Consider the following 21378-nt stretch of genomic DNA (forward strand, 5'->3'; position numbering starts at 1 on the left):
CCGCAACTAAAGATCCCACATGCCCCAACTAAAGATCCCACATGCTGCAACTGAACATCTCACATGCCGTAACTAAAGATCCTGCACACGGCAAGGAAGAGTCTGTATGCGGCAACTAAGACCTGGAGCAGCCAAATAAATAAAATAAATAAATAAATATTTAAAAAAAGAAAGATAAGAAATTAAAGACAGAAATAAGTATAAACACATTCCATGTTCATGGACTGGAAGACATACTATTATTAAAATATCAATACTACCCAAGTGATCTACAGATTCAGTGCAATCCCTATCAAAACCCCAGTGACATATTTTTCCCCTTTCTTTCTTTTTTTTTTTTTGGCCACATTGTGCCCCTGGCAGTGGAAGCATGGAGTCCTAACCACTGTACCACCAGGGAATTCCCCCCAGTGACATTTCTTAGAGAAATAGAAATACATACTCTTCTCAAAGTCACATGGAACATTCACCAAGACAGGCCACATTGTGGACCAGAAAACACACTTTCAGCAAATATAAAGAATTAGAAATCATACAAACATGCTCTCCACTCTGACAGCTTTTTAAATTGGCTTTAAATTCACATTTAATGTAGGAAAAGTAGTGCTTATGGGGAAATTTACACCAGTCAATGTATATATTAGAAAAGATCTAAAATCAACAATTTAGCTTCCAACTTAGGCAAACAGAGAAAGAATAGCATTATAAACCTACAGCAAGCAGAATAATAAAATTAGAGCAGAAACCAATAAAGCTGAAAATATACCAATAATCAATGAAATAAGATTCTTTGAAAAGACCGATAAAATTGATTAACTTCTTAGTCAAGCTAACCAAGAAAAGAGAGAAAAAACAAATTAATACCAGAAATGAAATGAAAGAAAGATCATCACTACTGATCCCAAGGACACTGAACATATAATAAAGGAATATTATGAACTCTATGCCCACAAACTTGATAATTTACATGAAATGGAACAATTTCTTGAAAGACAATCTACCAAAATCACACAGGCGAAAGAGATCATGTGAATAGGGCTGTATCTATTGATATTAAAGAAATTAAACCAATAGTTAATAACTTTCTATATCAGAAGGAACCAGGCCCAGATGGGTTCATTTAGGGAAGAAACATTTAGGGAAGAAACGATACCAATTCTCTATAATTATTCTAAGCAATAGAAGCAGAGGGTACACTTGCTAACTCATTCAATAAAGCCAGCATTACCCTACTATCAAAACCAGACAGATGTCACAAGAAAGGAAAACTACTGATCAATTATCTCTCATGAACATGAACACAGATGCAAAAACCCTCAACAAAATATTATCAGATTGAATCCAACAATATATACAAAGAATTACGTAACGAGTGGGATTTATTTCAGGTATGTAAGGCTGGTTTAACATTTGAAAATCTATTTATGTAATCTATCATTAACTGGCTAAACAGGTTAAAGAAGAAAAACCATGTGACCATATTAATAAATGCAGAAAAAGCATCCAATAAAATCAAACACTGATTCATGACAAAAACTCTCAGCAAGCTAAGAATAGAGGGGAACTTCTGCAGTTGATAAGATCATCTACCAAAAACCTACAGCTCAATATCCTATTTAATGGTGAGAAACTAGATGCTTTGCCTCCTAAGACAGGGAACAAGGAAAGGCTATCCCCTTTCACCACTCTTATTTAACATCATACACAAAATCCTAGCCAATGCAGTAGACAAGAAAAGAACATTTTAATTGGAACCATAAAAAGAAGATTAGCGTGGCCCTTGAGCAAGGAGGATATGCAAATTCATGAAGTATTCCATGTTTTTAAAAAAGAAAATTTTAAAGTACACACATTGAGAAGGAAAAAATAAGACTCTGCAGATGACATGACTGTCTACGAAGAAAATTCTAAAGAATTACCAAAACCTCCTGGATCCAATAAGTGATTATATGAAGGTTAGAGGATACAAAGGTAAGACAAAAATTAACTGCCTTCCTATATATACTAGCAATGAATAACTGGAATTTGAAAACTGAAACTGGAAACACAATGCTCCTTGGTATCTATCTAAATTAGCTGAAAACCTGTGTCTACACAAAAATATGAACATGAACGTCTGTAGCTGCTTTATTCATAACTGCCAAAACTTGGAATCAACCAAGATACCCTTCAATGGGTAAATGGATAAACACTGGTACATCCATACAGGGAATATTATGCATCAGTAAAGAGAAATGAGCTATCAAGCCAAGAAAAGACATGGAGGAACCTTAAATGCATATTCCTAAGTGAAAGAAGCCAGTCTAAAAGCCGACACACTGTATAATTCCAACTATATGACATTCCACACAAGGCAAAACTAGAGAGACAGCAAAAAGAGCAGTAGTTGCCAAGCATTTGGGGGTAAGGAGAAAGATGAACAGGTGAAGCACAGGAAACTTTTAGGAACGGTCAAACTGTTTTACGTGGTACTATAATGGTAGATCCAGGACATTATGCAACTGTCAACACCCATAAGCCAGTACAACACAGAATGAACTTTAATCTGTGGACAAACATTAATAATAATAATGTATGAGAACTGGTTAATTGTAGCAAATGTACCACACTATTGCAAGATATTAATAACAAAGGGAAACTGGAGGGGAGGCAGGCAGCAGTGCCACACCACATATGGGAGCTCTGTCCTATCTGCTCAATTTTTCTGTGAATCTAAAATTGTTCAAAACAAAGTGTTCGTTAACAAGCATTGGTGAGGATGTGGAGAAACTGGGACTCTTGTGCACAGTTGGTGGAATTATAATGATGCAACCATAATGTAAAACAGTATGGAGGTTGCTCAAAAAATTAAAAATGGAACTAACATATAATCTAGCAATTCCACTCCTAGGTATATATCCAAAAAAATTGAGAGCATGGTCTCAAAAAGATATTGCACACCCATAATTCACAGCCAGCCTCTTCACTACAGCCAAGACGTGAAAGCAACACCACTGTCCATCAACTGATGAACGGATAAACAAAATGTGGTATATACAAAGAAATATTATTCAGTCTTAAAAAGGTAGGAAAACCTGTCACATGCTACATGAATGAACCTTTAGGACATGCTATGTCAAATGAGGAAGTCACAAAAAGACTACATAATTCCACTTTTATGAGGTATCTAAAGTAGTCAAGTTGAAAGAAACAGAGTGTAGAGGGGAATTCCCTGGCGGTCCAGTGGTTAGGACACTGTGCTTTCACTGCCAAGAGCGCTGGCTGGATCCCTGGTTGTGGAAGTAAGATCCTGCAAGCTACGTGGCAGGAAAAAAAAAAAAAAATAGAATGTTAGTTACAAGGTGGGGAGGAAGGAGGAAAGAGAAATTGTTGTTTAATGGGTTTGTTTCAGATTTGCAAGGTGAAAAAATTCTGGAGATCTGCTTCACAACAGTGTGAATACACTTGACTAAACTGTACACTTAAAAACAGGTAAGATGATAAATATTATATTTTTAGCACAAATTTTAAAAAGTATTTTTTAAATGTCTTTGAAAAGGCAAACCAGATAGAAGAAATTTGCAAAACATATACCTGAGAATGGGCTCATATATATAATTCCTGAGAAGGGCTCATATATATAATTCCTATCTGCTCCCCCAAAAGGTATACAACTTAAAAAAAAACAAACAAAAAGCAGCCTGATAGAAATATTGTAAAAAGACTGACAATACCAGGTCACAAGATACCAAAATGTCCAATCAAGATATGAAATAGTTCTCAACCTCATTAGTATTCAGAGAAATACAAATTAAAAATACAATAAACACAACACCAGGTTGGCTAAAAATTTTTTAATCTGATAATACTATTTGTTGAGGAAGATGTGAATCAACAGAAACTCTCATAAATGACTTATGGGACCATAAAATGGTATAGCCTCTTTGGAAAGTTTTGTATTATCTATTAAAGTTGAAGATATAAATACATTAAAACCATATATTCCTAGCTACATACCCAACAGAAATGCATGTATGTACGTGCCTACTAGGAGACATGTAAAATATTCCCACAACCATTTTTTATAACAGCCAAAAACTGCAAACAATCTAAACAACCATCAGATCAGAAAACAGACAAATTGTCGTATGTTAGCACAATGAAATACTACCAAGTAAAGTAAATGAACAAACTAAGGTTCCTAACAACAAAGATGAACCAATATAACATTGAGGAAAAGAGCAAGACACAAGAGACAACATCCTATACGATCCACTGATACATATAAACTTCACTATCAGGCAAAACTAAACTAATACATTTAAGCAATGAACACTTAGATAGTAACATACTAAAAAAAAAAAAAAGCAAGGAAATGATTACACAGAAAGTCAGGATAGTGGTTACCCCTACGAGGGAAGGAGGCAGTGGTGATTTGGAAGGGGCAAGTTTTAAGGCTTCTAGGGTGCTGGCAGTACTCTATTTTTTGACCTCTCCAAGAGTGATATCATGGTTGTCCTCTTTATAATAAACTGCTAACCTGTGCAATTATATTTCACACACTTCTGTAAGTTATATTTCACAATTTTTAAAAATTTAAAAAATTAATCTCACTCTTAAGAGTTAGATTTAAGAAGTATATTTTCATTATGAAGATAATATCAAAGACCTAGGTCCTTTAGTTAAGAAGAGAAAAAGGTTCAAGAATGGAATATGTAGTAAGTTCAATAAAGGAGAAACTTTTTAAAGAACCATAAATTTTCATTTTTTATTTGCCAGAATCAACTAATTTTAATGTTTTTAATTATTTGACTTCAAAAGTATAAAACTGAGTAGATAACTAACTTAAAATTCATTACTACATACACAGTGTAAGACAGAAATGAGCTTTTTTATAAATTTGTTTCCATATCCAATCTCAGTTAATTCAGAGTAACAAAACTTTATTGTTAAGACAACTTTTCTTCCTCTGAATATAGATAAAGGTACCCATTAGGGCTATATTTTATCATCTGAGTTATTCAACAATCAGTAGGTGATTATCACATGAAAATCTAAAAAAATTACTTGACACTGACAGCAGAACAACTTTTTTAACTGCGAGACCACTAGAGGTCACCAGTGCAAAACATCCAACATTGATTCAGCTAATACTATCAACCTAAAGTATTTCACAATTACTGTAGTTTCCAATATTTCTAAATAAGAACATTTTGCTTAAAACAAATAAATTACTTAACAAAATGTTTTACTGTAAGATTCTTCTTACTTTAAACAAAATTTAAACTGAATGCAAACACTGGATATAGGTGATTTTTATCTAATTATTTTAAAACAGTCTTCAGAGCTTATTTTAAAAACATATATTCAGAAATGACAACATCATTAAGGAGCAAACTAACATGCAAGGAATTTAAAAAGATAGTGTTAAATACTTCAGATTTGGAAGCAAATTAAAGACAAAATCAGGCTATAGCAACTACTAATAAATTCATATTATTACTATTTAAAATAGTAGGCTCTCAACAAATGTTAGGAACCTCTCCCCTTACGGATAAACTCAACTTATACAGGTGACTCTATTCTAAGCACTTAAATATTCTGGGCTAAGCAAGTTCAGCTGTAAATAATTTAAGGTATAAATACAGAGTCAGCTGACCCATGGAATTTTATTTGAAATGTAAAATACAAGAAAAATCATAACATATAGAGGTTTCAAAAGCTGGCTAATTATCAGGAATAACCAAGGAGGTTAGATTTTACACACACAAACACACAGCTTCATAATTCAGTGTGTTGAGGAACTGGAACTGCACAGAAAATTTTGTATAACCATCTGGTAACACAAGCAGTCAGTTCCCCACTTAAGGTACACTCAAAAAGTATACTGCTGGGACTTCCCTGGTGGCAGTGGTTAAGAATCCGCCTGCCAATGCAGGGGACACGGGTTCAATCCCTGGTCCAGGAAGATCTCACATGCCGCAGAGTAACTAAGCCCGTGTGCCACAACTACTGAGCTTGCGCTCTAGAGCCAGTGCTCCACAAGAGAAGCCACTGCAATGAGAAGCCTGCACCACAATGAAGAGTAGCCTCCGCTTGCCACAACTAGAGAAAGCCCCTGTGCAGCAACGAAGACCCAACGCAGCCATGAATAAATAAATAATTTATTGCCAAGAATAAGCCTGAAAATCAGTCTATCTGGGAGACTTGTTGTTGCCAGGTAGCCAGCTGCTTAGATATAAAATTATATCTAAGTAGGTTTAACTTCTGATGTGGTATTAACATATAAATAACAGGAGCTACTGGCCACTACACACACATCTCTTTTTCCTGCTAAAAATCTAAATCTAATAGAATCTAACAATTCTATTGTCATGTAATACTCTAGCTAAAGAGCCTAGCGCCTCCTGCTAGGAAGCTAGGGCTTGAGCTGTCTCATTTGTTACTATTATAAAAGAAAAAATTTAATAATTACAAGAGATCTTGAAACTATAAGGTTGCAGCTGGCAGGTGCCAGCAGACACTGCTTTGAGAACAGCTGGTGCCATCCCTGAGTCCAACACAGTTCAGAAAATGCAAGTTCCCAGCTAAACAGAAATGTGTCTAAAATCATGTCCATAATGGCCACCAAGTTCCTACCTTGGATGCCTGAACCAGTCACTCAGTTTTGATTTCTAAATGCATTCTTCCCCCCTTAATGGTTAAAGGAGATGTACAACATATGTCTGACAGGCCACAAAACAGGCTATTCTACTTTAAGTTAAATCATGATGTATAAGGCAGAAAGATTTCCCCATACCTCAATGTGGGAAAATTTCTATCATTTCCCCTTTTGTTTGCAAATCTTTCCATAGAACAAAATAGATGCTAGGATGGTTGTTGCTTCCTCTGGGTCCATCACATCCTTTGGTGCTAGGCCTAACTGTGTGTGTGTGTGTGTGTGTGTGTGTGTGTGTGTGTGTGTGTGTGTTTACCTAGTTATCCACACTGGATGAAAACTAATCAGACATAGTGAACAAGCTCAGACCTATGATAATAGAGAAGCATTCTGTAGTCTATACATTTTATCAATTATACCAAATTGTAACACAAACACTGTACATGCGCTTTTAGCAGTGGACTTAAAGCAAGCAGCAATACATGTTATGAGTAGTTATACTCTGTGACAACTTCACTAGAAAATTTTCTTTTCATCCTAAACACTGGGGCCACCAGTATGGTGTGAAGTAAAACAATAACTTTCCGTGTTGATAGGGAGACAAATATTTGGTAATCAATTCAACTGAATTAGTAGGATAGGTCTTACAGGCCTGGTCTGGATTCCTGGATCAGCTGCTTACCACTGCTGTCATCTTCTTCTCATCCTGATGTGGGTGTCACTTGGGGTCAACAGTCCTTTCTATAGCCCAGCCCACTGCAGAGGCCTAATTTCTTAAGTGGGAAGCATGAATTAAAGAGTCAATGTCCTTCAGTTTCGTTGTGCATTAGCCAACTAAGAGTAATTAATAAGGATCCTTTTCTCTAGATTGGAGACAGTCCTTTAAACTATGCCTTTCCCAGTATGCATAATCTCCTGGTTGTACATCACGGGGTATTTGATCTTCATCCAAAGATAGCTTGTTGCGATAAGCTTTAGAAACAAAGTTAAGAGTGTCCTTTTAATAATTCAACTAAACTTTACAATTATGTGACTTAACAAAGAGCTAACTGTGAAGTGGGTCTAAGTCGGTAAAAACAGACCTCAATTAACAAAACTAGAATATCCACTGAAACAATCTTTTTCTCCCTAAAACTGCCTTCATTTCTACCAAATATAGCCAAATTAAGACTAATTTAATCACAAAATAAGTCTGATTAACTGGTCACAGAGGCACTAACAGGCCATCCAGGAACTTTTCATAAGGAATCTCAGATTGAATTCTTTAAAAGCCTCTCAAGGCCAGGAAAGCCACACCAAAGGCTTGCCACAGATTCTGCCTGTGATATCTATAGATCTGAGTGAATTCCTCTCTTCCAGAGGTCTCCAAAATATCTTGAGGTTCCTGCACCTGCCAGGAGGTGTTCTTCCTTATTCACCTGTTAAAGCTGCTGGGAACCTAAGAGTTTTCAATTTCTGGAGGAATCAGATATAGAGAAAAGATAAATGTTTCAATTCTGCTTACAAAGGTATAATTTAGCAAATTTTTCTAAGTTAGAGCTGAAGGAGACAGGTTCCCTTATATCTGGAGAACACAAATTAAAAGCCAGTAACATTTCAAAAAAAACCCCCATAAAAATTATATAACTATATTAACCAATTCACTCAGTCCTGTGTAATATTTTATCTTAGTCTTTTGTTAATGGTTTTATGAAGCCATCAGGTTTTCCATTAGAATTCTTTAATTTTTTTTTTACCCAGTTCAGCAGTATGATTTGAAATTTATCAGAAACCTATACTTGTCAAAAAGTTCTTTCTATGAAACTTCTTGAAAGTGAAGCATTTGTGCAGAAGCATCAGAGTAAAACTCTACAAATGACAAAAGACTTTAAAAGGTATGGTTAAAGATCTGATTACAATGCAATTCACAAAGAAACCTGGTTATTGTTGTGACCTGCAACATTTTAAGATAATAACTAGAATTATGACTGATAATATTATACCAAGACACATCCAAATTTTAGAAATTTTACATTATTTTTGGAACACTTACATTTATGACATTTACCCATAATAACCTAAGGTTTATCACCACTCATTTGACAATGTTTCCCATGTAACTTAACATATCAAGTAATCCCAACTAATTAGTCTAATATCTCTCTGAGGTGCTTCAGGGGCCCTATGGAGCGTCCCAAAGTTAGTGAGAAATCAGGAGAGCAACAATCAGAATTTGATCTTTGGGAAGTTTGCTAAAAACATCAATAAGGCTTCAAAAAACAGTCAAATAGGATTAAAGGTCACTATGAAATAATACTCACTTAACCAGAAGGGAAAATCCAATTAAAGTGGCATTCCACTCAAAACCAGATTACCAAGTCCTATGCCTTCCCCCTCCCCACAGAAGGAAATTTCCAATTAAGGCAACCCCATAGGAAAGAATACCCTGGTGTCATCACACGGAGGTTCTCTCAATTACCAGAGATGACTTACAGACCAGGACCAGAGCCTTGTTTCCTTCACCACAGAAACACCATGGACAGTGACGCCTGGTGGACAGCAAGAGGCTGCCCTTAAAACAAAGGTGTTCAGGAAGCTGCTGGACAGGATCTGAGAGCTGCCACCAGCCAGGGGCTGATGTGCCACAGGCAAGATGCCCACTCTGGATGACAGTCCATTTGTGGTTTCCAAAACTGGTACTGAACCAAACTTGGGTCCAGTCACCCAACACACAGCAAAGCTAATCTACTGACACTGGGTTGTGGTGAAGTAAAGCACAGCATTTATTGGGGCACCAAGCAAAGAGAACGGGCATCTTGTCATCAAAAGACCCAAACTCCTTTATGGCTTTCAGGAAAGGGTTTTTTTAAAGGCAACATTAGAGGTAAGGGTGGCAGCGGGCCTGATTAGCTCATGAACATTCTTTCTGACTGGCCAAACCCAAAGTCAGACATCAATAACTTTGCCTTAGTAAAGAATTCTTAACATAACTTAGGCTCCAGGTGGCATAAGAAAACTATGAATTGGCAAGCAGGATGAAAACTATTTGTCAGCCCAAACAAACTTCATACTAAGAAAACTGGATTACTAAACCAAATCAATTTTCTTTGTTTTACCACCGATTAGACAAATGCCACTAGAATATAAGCTCTATTAAAGTATGACTATTTGTCTTTTGTTCACTGATATATTCCTATTATCAAGAACATTGCCTGGAATATGTAAAAACTCAATAAATATTTGTTCCTAAATAAATGAATGAAATCATAATTACAGTTTCTCAGTTTACTTAACTGTAAAATATGGGAGTGACCATATATATATATACAATCTCTTCCTGAATCTCAAATCTCTAAATACGTAATTCATCTATGGTAGGTGATATTTCTTTAAAGAAAATGTAAAGTTTTTCACATGCATAAAGGAAAAATTTACTTTGGTTAAGTAAATGTGTTTGTGATTTGGTAATTTTTAAATCTAGTCTATGTTAATTCAGTATATTAATGATCAAAAATTAAGAAAATATTTAAGACATTTAAGAAACTAAGCATGAATAAGCTGAAATAATCCTAAATTTAGGAGTCTTATGTATCTATGTCCACATTTGTTGCTACAGTACTAAATCCAATCAACGTACAGTTTTTTAACCTAAAATTTTATATTTTCAAGGAAAAGAGTCCTGAACACAATCCCCAATATATACTTAACTAACCTTAAGGATGTCAACTAAGAAAACAATTTTCTTTTGGAAATCCCCTTTAACAGCTCAAGTAAGACACTATTACTCAATAAAAGTTTCCACAAAATAGGATGTCTCTGATGTGGCCCAAAGCTACCACAGTTGTTGGTCTAAGAAGATACCTTGGGCTTTAGTTCTCTGGAATTCTGTGGAATACCCTGGGTTAAATTTAGTTCATTTTCCCACAAGGAAAGCTTATAAAAGGGTTAAATTTACTCTTCTTCCTGAAAAATCCTTGGTAAGAATTAAAACTTAGTTGTTAATAAGTCAGCTATCTTTTAAAAAGAAAGGTGCCTTTTAAATCTCTAGGGGAAAAATTATTCATGTAACTTACTAGCTCATTAAAACCACTCATATATTTAACAAAACGTAGTGCACTGCTCATGCAATTTTTTTTTTTTTTTTTTTTTTTGCAATATGCGGGCCTCTCACCGCTGTGGCCTCTCCCACTGTGGAGCACAGGCTCCGGACGCACAGGTCCAGGGGCCACGGCCCACGGGCCCAGCCGCTCCGCGGCATGCGGGATCCTCCCGGACCAGGGCACGAATCTGCGTCCCCTGCATCGGCAGGCGGATTCTCAACCACTGCTCCACCAGGGAAGCCCTGCTCATGCAATTTTGGCACTAGGAATTCTAATAGCTTAATTTGTTGCACATCTTTAAAACTAATGGAAAAGTAATGATATGAATATATGACAGGTATATAGAAAGTCCTAGAATGTGCATGGCTTGCCATGGTTACATACCTCGAAGTGCAATTCTCTTCTGATCCCAAATAAACCCATCTTTGCTAAAGAAGTAACCGTCTATTTGTTTTTTTAAACAAACTCAGGTTCTGCTGCTCACCGCTCAAAAAGCCAATACTCAACAGGGTGTTGGTTGGAAAGGAAAAGTTCCTTTATTCAGTAGTCCGGCAACCTGGGGAGAAGGTGGACTCGTATCCAAAAACCAACTCTGAAGATTCTGCTTGACCATGAAAGTTTTTAAAAGGAGAACCATTTTGAGAGGGGGTCAGAGTCTCTGTTGTCTTCCACTCTGTGCAGACTTTCTTCTGATTGGTTGGTGGTGAGGTAATAGGGCAGTGTTCCAGGAATCTTGTGCTCAGCCTGAAGTTACCATCCTCCACCTGGGTGGGGGCCTTAGTTCCTACAGAAGAACTCAAAGGTATTGTTATATATATTCCTTGAGGAAGAACCAGGATCCTGCATTATTGTTCTTGACTGCTGTTCCTTTGTTTCTGCATTCCCTCCCTTCTCTGATAAGCAACTGCTTGAATCTGCCCTTTGGACGGAATTCAGGGAAGGTCAAGGAGGCTGACCACAGTATAATCAGCTGCTTCAGGGTCAAGTTAGCAATACATAGTCCTAGGCTCTATTTTCATCAGCCTTTGACCAGATACGATCACATCATTTAGCCCTGTTAAATTAAACAAGGAAGCCATTAGAATGAGTTGGTTTTAATGCCTTAGGAGCCTACATAGCCAAACCAAAACCTAAGCCTGTAATGCCTAAAGGTTAATAAATCAAACCTAGGACTTCCCTGGTGGTCCAGTGAAGATTCCGTGCTTCTAGGACTTCCCTGGTGGCGCAGTGGTTAAGAATCCGCCTGCCACTGCAGGGGACACAGGTTCGAGCCCTGGCCTGGGAAGATCCCACATGCCACGGAGCAACTAAGCCTGTGTGCCAGAACTACTGAGCCTGAGCTCGAGAGTCCGCGAGCCACAACTACTGAGCCCGCGTGCTTCAACAATTACTGAAGCCTGCGCTCTGCAACAAGAGAAGTCACTGCAATGAGAGGTCCGCGCACCACAGCGGAGTGGACCCCGCTCACTGCAACTAGAGAAAGCCCGTGTGGAGCAACGAAGACCCAATGCAGCCAAAAATCAATCAATCAATTTATTAAAAAAAAAAAAGATTCCGGGCTTCCACTGCTGGGGGCGAGGGTTCCATCCCTGGTCGGGAAGTTCCACATGCCACACAGTACAGCCCAATAATAATAATATTAGTAGTAACAATAGTAATAATAATAAATCAAACCTAAGGACAACCATATGAACAGTCAACTAGGCTTTCCCAAATAAAGGAACTACTACCTAGGCTAATAACTTATTTGCTTTACTTTCACCTCCTCTCTATAAGTCTTCCCTTGGCTCCTGTCCAGAGTGCTCCTATGACTTCTGGTTTGTTTCTCTTCCATTTGAATAGACATTTGCTCAAATAAACTCCTAAAATTTTTTTTTTTTTTTTTTGCGGTACGTGGGCCTCTCACTGTTGTGGCCTCTCCCGTTACGGATGCACAGGCTCACGGGCCCAGCCGCTCCACGGCATGTGGGATCTTCCTGGACCGGGGCACGAACCCGTGTCCCCTGCATGGGCAGGCGGACCCTCAACCACTGCGCCACCAGGGAAGCCCAAACTCTTAAAATTTTTATGTGCCACAGTTTATCTTTTACCAGGCTGTAGTTCTCACTACTAAAAGGTGATGTAGAGTAGGACAAAGCAAGAGGAAAGGAAACCTCACTCTCCTCCATTAGATTTTAAGCTGCCTGAACAAAAGAACTTGTGTTCTATTTTGTATTATTACCCAGCGTGCCCTACACATATTAGAAATCTATCGAAGTAATACTGGTACTGGTGTTCACTGCCACAATTGTTTACTGAGTGCCCCCTATGGCTCTAGGGATACAACGATGCACTAGACCAATACAATCCCTACTCTCAGAGCTTATAGTGTACCGTGAGAGAGACAGTACATTCGTTCCTTCAGTATCCCTCAGGGGATCGGTTCCAGGTCCCTTATATAAAATAACATAGTATTTGCATATAACCTACATACACTGTCCTTTATACTCTAAGTCATCTGTAGATTACTTATAATACCTAATACCATGAAAATGCTATGTAAATAGTTGTAAATACAATGTAAATGCTATATAAATAGTTTCCAGCATATGCAAATTCAAGTTTTGCTTTTTGGAACTAACTGGAAACTTTTTTTCTGAACATTTTCCATGTGCAGTTGGTTGAATGCATGGATACAGAGCCTGAGGACGTGGAGGGCCAACATTAAATAGACTAGGCATGTGCAATGCAGCTTAATGAATATTATGATAATGGAAATTCACCACATAGGAGGCCTTTGTACTTGCAAGCTCAAAGATAATTTCCCAGAGCAAATGACAGCTAAACTTTAGACTGAAAAGGAGCAGAAGAGAGTTCAAACAGGAGAGGAAGTATTCCACATAGAGAGAACTGCATGTGTGAAGGCCTGGAGGGGGAAGAGGATACACTAACTTTACAAGTTTAGAGAAACAAAGTATAACAGGAACATGTATGTTTGGGAGAACTGGGAGGTGGGGGGGAGGAGAAGAGGAAAAAGGAGGAGAGATACAAGGGAAATAAAGCTGAAAGGTTAGCAGAAGCCATATTGTGAAAGGCCTTATTCGAAAATACCACTAAAAAGCTGTATTTGAATATATCAATACATATAATGTATAGACACTAAAAAATTTTATGAAGACCTCTTCTGGATACTCCCTGACAAAACAGTGGAGATAATACATAGTACAGGGAAAGCTCAATAACAACAAATAACCCAATTAAAAAATGAGCAAAGGATGTGAATAGATACTTCTCCAAAGGCGATACAAAACAGCCAATAAGCACATGAAAAGATGATCAACACCACTAATCACTAAGGAAATGGAAATCAAAACCACAGTGAGATATCAACTCACATATATTAGGATGATGGCTATTCAAAAAACAGAAAATAATAAGTGGTGACAATGACACAGAGAAACTGAAACCCTTGTGCACTGTTTGTGGGACTGTAAAAGGGTGCAGGTGTGGGAAAGAGTACACCAGTTCCTTAAAAAATTAAAAACAGAATTATCATGATCCAGCAATTTCACTTCTAGGTATACATCCAAAAGAATTGAAAGAAGGTTCTCACAGAGAGATCTGTGCACCCATATTCACAGCAGCACTATTCACAACAGTCGAAAAGGGGAAGCAGCCCAAGTGTCCATCACGGATGGATAAACAGACTGTGGTATATAAATACAATGGAATATTATTCATCCTTAAAAAGGAAGGAAATTCTGATGCTTGGATATACCTTGAGGACACTATAGTATATGAAATAAGCCAGTCACAAAGAGACAAGTAATGTATGATTCCACCTACAGGAGGTATCTAGAGTAGTCAAATTCACAGAAAAAGAAAGTAGAATAGTGGTGGCCAGGGGCTTGAGGAAGGGTAACTGGGTTGTTGTTTAATGCGTACAGAGTTTCAGTTTTACAACATGAAACAGTTCTGGAGATTGGCTCAACAACAATGTGAATACACTTAACACCACTGAACCGTATACTTAGAAAAATGATAAATTTTATGTTATAGGCTTCTAACACACACACACACACGTTCCTTGTATCCAATACCTACCTTTCCAAAGAGAATCAATGCATGATTGTCTTGTTTCACCTCCTCACCTGAAGTATAGTTGATTTACAATGTTTCAGGAATACAGCAAAGTGATTCACTTTATTTATGTGTATATATATATGCATATATATCATATATCAGATTCTTTTCCATTATAGGTTATAAGAAGATACTGAACACAGTTTCCTGTGCTACACAGTTGGCCCTTGTTTATTTTATATATATATTTATATTATATATATATATATATACACACACACGTGTGTGTGTGTGTGTGTGTGTACCTTAATCCCAAATTCCCAAGTTATCCCTTCGCCCTCCACCTTTCCCCTTTGGTAACCACAAGTTTGTTTTCAGTGACGCCACTGGTATGTTTTAAAGCAATTCTCAGATATCTTATTTCACCCAAAAATACTTCACTATATTTTGCTAACAAATATTTAGTTTACAGGGAAAAAATGCCATTACCACACCTAACAAAATTAAATAATATTAATATTTTTATTATATTTGTTATGGTGATCTGTAATCAGTGATCTTTGACGTTACTACTACCACTGCTGAAGGCTCAGATGATGGTTAGCATTTTTTAGCAGTAAAGTATTTTTAAAATAAAAAAAAGTCTACAGATAATAAATGCTGGAGAGGGTGTGGAGAAACGGGAACCCTCATACACTGTTGGTGGGAATGTAAATTGGTGCAGCCACTATGGAGAACAGTATGGAGGTTCCTCAGAAAACTAAAAATATTGAATAGAATTACCATATGATCCAGCAATCCCACTCCTGTTAATACATCTGGAAAAGACAAAAACTCTGATACATGCACTCCAATGTTTACAGCAGCATTATTAACAATAACCAAGTGCTCATCACCAGAAAACTGGTTTAAGAAGATGTGGTGTGTGTGTGTGTGTGTGTGTGTGTATACACACATAATGGAATATTACAAATATACATATATATTCCATTTGTAACAACATGGATGAATCTAGAGAATATCATACTAAGTGAAGTCGGAGAAAGACAAGTTATATGATATCACTTATTGTGGAATCTAAAAAATGATACAAATGAACTTATTTACAAAACAGAAACAGACTCACAGACATGGAAAACAAACTTATGGTTATCAAAAGGGGAAGGGGGGGTATAAATTAGGAGTTTGGGATTAACAGATACACACTACTATATATAAAACAAATAAACAAGGACCCACTGTATAGCACAGGGAACTATATTCAATGTCTTGTAATAACCTATAATGGAAAAGAATCTGAAAAAGAATATACATGTATGTATGTGTGTTTATAGATTTAAAACAATCTTTTTGCTGTAACCTGACACTAACAACATGGTAAATCAACTATACCTCAAAAAAATATATACACATATCTTTATAAGGTTTTTTTGTCAAATCAGGTCCACATGTTACATTTGGTTATGTCTCTTAAGGGTGGAGAATATTAATACCATGGAAAATTGTTTTTAAGTGAAAAAAGGAACACAGGAATAGAAAATAAAATGTTGAGATTGGCTCAAGGTGGCAGGGTAGAAGGACGTGCACTCACTCTCTCTTGCGAGAGCACTGGAACCACAACTAACTGCTGAGCAGTCATCGACAGGAAGACACTGGAACTCATCAAAAAAGATATCCCACATCCAAAGACAAAGGAGAAGCCGCAATGAGATGGTAGGAGGGGGGCAATCACAATAAAATCACATCCCATAACTGGTGGGCGACTCACAAACCGGAAAACAATTATACCACAGAAGTCCACACACTGGAGTGAAGGTTCCATTAGCCCAACCAAAGAGCCCAGATAGGCTCCAGTGTTGGGTTGCCTCAGGCCAAACAACCAACAGGGAGGGGACCCAGCCCCACCCATCAGCAGTCAAGCAGATTAAAGTTTTACTGAGCTCTTCCCACCAGAGCAACACCCAGCTCTACCCACCACCAGTCCCTCCCATCAGGAAACTTAAACAAGCCTCTTAGATAGCCTCATCCACCAGAGGGCAGACAGCAGAAGCAAAAAGAACTACACTGCTGGGCTTCCCTGGTGGCGCAGTGGTTGAGAGTCCACCTGCCGATGCAGGGGAAACGAGTTTGTGCCCTGGTCTGGGAAGATCCCACATGCCACGGAGCGGCTGGGCCCATGAGCCATGGCTGCTGAGCCTGCGCGTCCGGAGCATGTGCTCCGCAACAGGAGAGGCCACAACAGTGAGAGGCCCGTGTATTGCCAAAACAAAAAACAAAAAACAAAAAAAACACTACAATCCTGCAGCCTGCGGAACAAAAACCACATACACAGAAAGATAGATAGACAAGATGAAAAGGCAGAGGGCTATGTACCAGATGAAGGAACAAGATAAAACCCCAGAAAAACAACTAAATGAAGTGCAGATAGGCAACCTTCCAGAAAAGGAATTCAGAATAATGATAGTGAAGATGATCCAGGACCTCGGAAAAAGAATGGAGGCAAAGATCGAGAAGATGCAAGAAATGTTTAACAAAGACCTAGACGAATTAAAGAACAAGCAAACAGAGATGAACAATACAATAACTGAAATAAAAACTACACGAAAAGGAATCAATTGCAGAATAATTGAGGCAGAAGAACAGATAAGTAACCTGGAAGACAGAATGGTGGAATTCACTGCTGCAGAACAGAATAAAGAAAAAAGAATGAAAAGAAGTGAAGACAGCCTAAGAGACCTCTGGGACAACATTAAACGCAACAACATTCGCATTATAGGGATCCCAGAAGGAGGAGAGAGAGAAAGGACCTGAGAAAATATTTGAAGAGATTATAGTTGAAAACTTCCCTAACACGGGAAAGGAAATAGCCACCCAAGTCCAGGAATCACAGCGAGTCCCATACAGGATAAACCCAAGGAGAAACACGCCAGGACACACAGTAATCAAATTGGCAAAAATTAAAGACAAAGAAAAATTATTGAAAACAAAAAGGGAAAAACGACAAATAACATACAAGGGAACTCCCATAAGGTTAACAGCTGATTTCTCAGCAGAAACTCTACAAGCCAGAAGGGAGTGGCATGATATACTTAAAGTGATGAAAGGGAAGAACCTACAACCAAGAGTACTCTACCTGGCAAGGATCTCATTCAGATTTGATGGAGAAATCAAAAGCTTTAGAGACAAGCAAAAGCTAAGAAAATTCAGCACCACCAAACCACCTCTACAACAAATGCTAAAGGAACTTCTCTAAGTGGGAAACACAAGAGAAAAAAAGGACCTGCAAAAACAAACCCAAAACGATTAAGAAAATGGTAAAAGGAACATACATATCGATAATTACCTTAGACATGAATGGATTAAATGCTCCAACCAAAGGACACAGGCTTGCTGAATGGATACAAAAACAAGACCCATCTATATGCTGTCTACAAGAGACCCACTACAGACCTAGGGACACATACAGACTGAAAGTGAGGGGATGGAAAAATGATATTCCATGCAAATGGAAATCAAAAGAAAGCTGGAGTAGCAATACTCATATCAGAAAAAATAGACTTTAAAATAAAGAATGTTACAAGAGACAAGGAAGGACACTACATAATGATCAAGGGATCAATCCAAGAAGATATAACAAATATAAACATATATGCACCCAACATAGGAGCACCTCAATACATAAAGCAACTGCTAACAACTCTAAAAGAGGAAATGGACAGTAACACAATAAATAGTGGGGGACTTTAACACCTCACTTACACCAATGGACAGATCATCCAAAATGAAAATAAATAAGGAAACAGAAGCTTTAAATGACACAACAGAGCAGATAGATTTAATTGATATTTATAGAACATTCCATCCAAAAACAGCAGATTACACTTTCTTCTCAAGTGCGCACAGAACGTTCTCCAGGATAGATCACATCCTGGGTCACAAATCAAGCCTCAGTAAATTTAAGAAAATTGAAATCATATCAAGCATCTTTTCTGACCACAACGCTACGAGACTAGAAATCAATTACAGGGAAAAAAACGTAAAAAACACAAACACACGGAGGCTAAACGTTACTAAATAACCAAGAGATCACTGAAGAAATCAAAGAGGAAATCAAAAGATACCTAGAGACAAATGACAATGAAAACAAGACGATCCATAACCTATGGGATGCAGCAAAAGCAGTTCTAAGAGGGAAGTTTATAGCTATACAAGCCTACCTCAAGTAACAAGAAAAATCTCAAGTAAACAATCTAACCTTACACCTAAAGGAACTAGAGAAAGAAGAACAAACAAAACCCAAAGTTAGCAGAAGGAAAGAAATCATAAAGATCAGAGCAGAAATAAATGAAATAGAAACAATGAAAATAGCAGAGATCAATAAAACTAAAAGCTGGTTCTCTTAGAATATAAACAAAATTGATAAACCTTTAGCCAGACTCATCAAGAGGAGGGAGGACTCAAATCAATAAAATTAAAAATGAAAAAAGGAGAAGTTAAAACAGACACTGCAGAAACACAAAGCATCCTAAGAGACTACTACAAGCAACTCTATGCCATTAAAATGGAAAACCTGGAAGAAATGGACAAATTCTTAGAAAGGTATAACGTCCCAAGACTGAACCAGGAAGAAATAGAAAATATGAGCAGACCGATCACAAGTAATGAAACTGAGACTGTGAGATGCAGAAAAAGTTGTTGACAAAATTCAACAAGCATTTATGATAAAAACTCTCCAGAAAGTAGGCACAGAGGGAACCTACCTCAACATAATAAAGGCCATATACAACAAACCCACAGCAAACACCATTCTCAACGGTGAAAAACTGAAAGCATTTCCTCTAAGATCAGGAACAAGACAAGGATGTCCACACTCACCACTTTATTCAACATAGTTTTGGAAGTCCTAGCCATGGCAATCAGAGAAGAAAAAGAAATAAAAGGAATAAAAATTGGAAAAGAAGTAGTAAAACTGTCACTGTTTGCAGATGACATGATACTATACATAGAGAATCCTAAAGATGCCACTAGAAAACTACTAGAGCTGATCAATGAATTTGGTAAAGTTGCAGGATACAAAATTAACGCACAGAAATCTCTTGCATTCCTATACACTAACAACGAAAGATCAGAAAGAGAAATTAAGGAAACAATCCCATTCACCACTGCAACAAAAAGAATAAAATACCTAGGAATAAACCTACCTAAGGAGATAAAAGACCTGCACTCAGAAAACTATAAGACACTGATGAGAGAAATCAAAGATGACACAAACAGATGAAGATATATACCATGTTCTTGGATTAGAAGAATCAATACTGTGAAAATGACTATACTACCCAAAGCAATCTACAGATTCAGTGCAATCCCTATCAAATTACCAGTGGCATTTTTTACAGAACTAGAACAAAAAATCTTAAAATTTGTATGGAGACAGAGAAGACCCCAAACAGACAAAGCAGTCTTGAGTGAAAAAAATGGATTTGGAGAAATCAGACTCCCTGACTTCAGGCTACTACAAAGCTACAGTAATCAAGACAATATGGTACTGGCACAAAAACAGAAACATAGATCAATGGAACAGACAGAAAGCCCAAAGATAAACCCACACACGTACGGTCAACTAATCTATGACAAAGGAGGCAAGGATATACAATGGAGAAAAGACAGTCTCTTCAATAAGTGGTGCTGGGGAAACTAGACAGCTACATGTAAAAGAATGAAATTATCCCTAACACCACACACAAAAATAAACTCAAAATGGATTAGAGAACTAAATGTAAGAGTGGACAATATAAAACTCTTACAGGAAAATATAGGAAGAACACTCTTTGACATAAATCACAGCAAGATCTTTTTTGATCCACCTCCTAGTTTAATGGAAATAAAAACAAAAATAAACAAATGGGATCTAATGAAACTTAAAAGCTTTTGCACAGCAAAGGGAACTACAAACAAGACGAAAAGACAACCCTCAGAATGGGAAAAAATATTTGTAAACAAATCAACGGACAAAGGATTAATCTCCAAAATATATAAACAGCTCATGCAGCTCCATATTAAAAAAACAAACAACCCAATCCAAAAATGGGCAGAAGACCTAAACAGACATTTCTCAAAAGATATATAGATGGCCAAGAAGCACATGAAAAGCGGCTCAACATCACTAATTATTAGAGAAATGCAAGTCAAAACTACAATGAGGTATCAACCTCACACCAGTTAGAAAGGGCATCATCAGAAAATCTACAAACAACAAGCGCTGGAGAGGATGTGGAGAAAAGGGAACTCTCTTGCACTGTTGGTGGGAATGTAAATTGATACAGCCACTATGGAGAACGGTATGGAGGTTCCTTAAAAAACTAAAAATAGAATTACCATATGACCCAGCAATCCCACTACTGGGCATATACCCAGAGAAAACCATAATTCAAAACGACACATGCACCCCAATGTTCACTGCAGCACTATTTACAATAGCCAGGTCATGGAAGCAACCTAAATGCCCATCGACAGATGAATGGATAAAGAAGATGTGGTACATATACAGAATGGAATATTACTCAGCCATGAAAAGGAATGAAATTGGCTTATTTGTAGAGA

General features: G+C 37.4%; 1 protein-coding gene and 1 pseudogene across 4 annotated transcripts in view; one reads left to right on the forward strand and one right to left on the reverse strand.

The window, feature by feature from the left end:
• The window catches only part of STRN3 (striatin 3), a 109512-nt gene that overhangs the window by 57747 nt on the left and 30387 nt on the right, over nt 1–21378 (reverse strand). The window lies entirely within an intron of this gene.
• LOC114905291 lies at nt 1738–1825 on the forward strand (annotated as a pseudogene).

Source organism: Monodon monoceros, unplaced genomic scaffold, assembly GCF_005190385.1.
Source record: "Monodon monoceros isolate NGI ecotype Baffin Bay Population unplaced genomic scaffold, NGI_Narwhal_1 Super_Scaffold_21, whole genome shotgun sequence".
Taxonomy (NCBI): Eukaryota; Metazoa; Chordata; class Mammalia; order Artiodactyla; family Monodontidae; genus Monodon; species Monodon monoceros.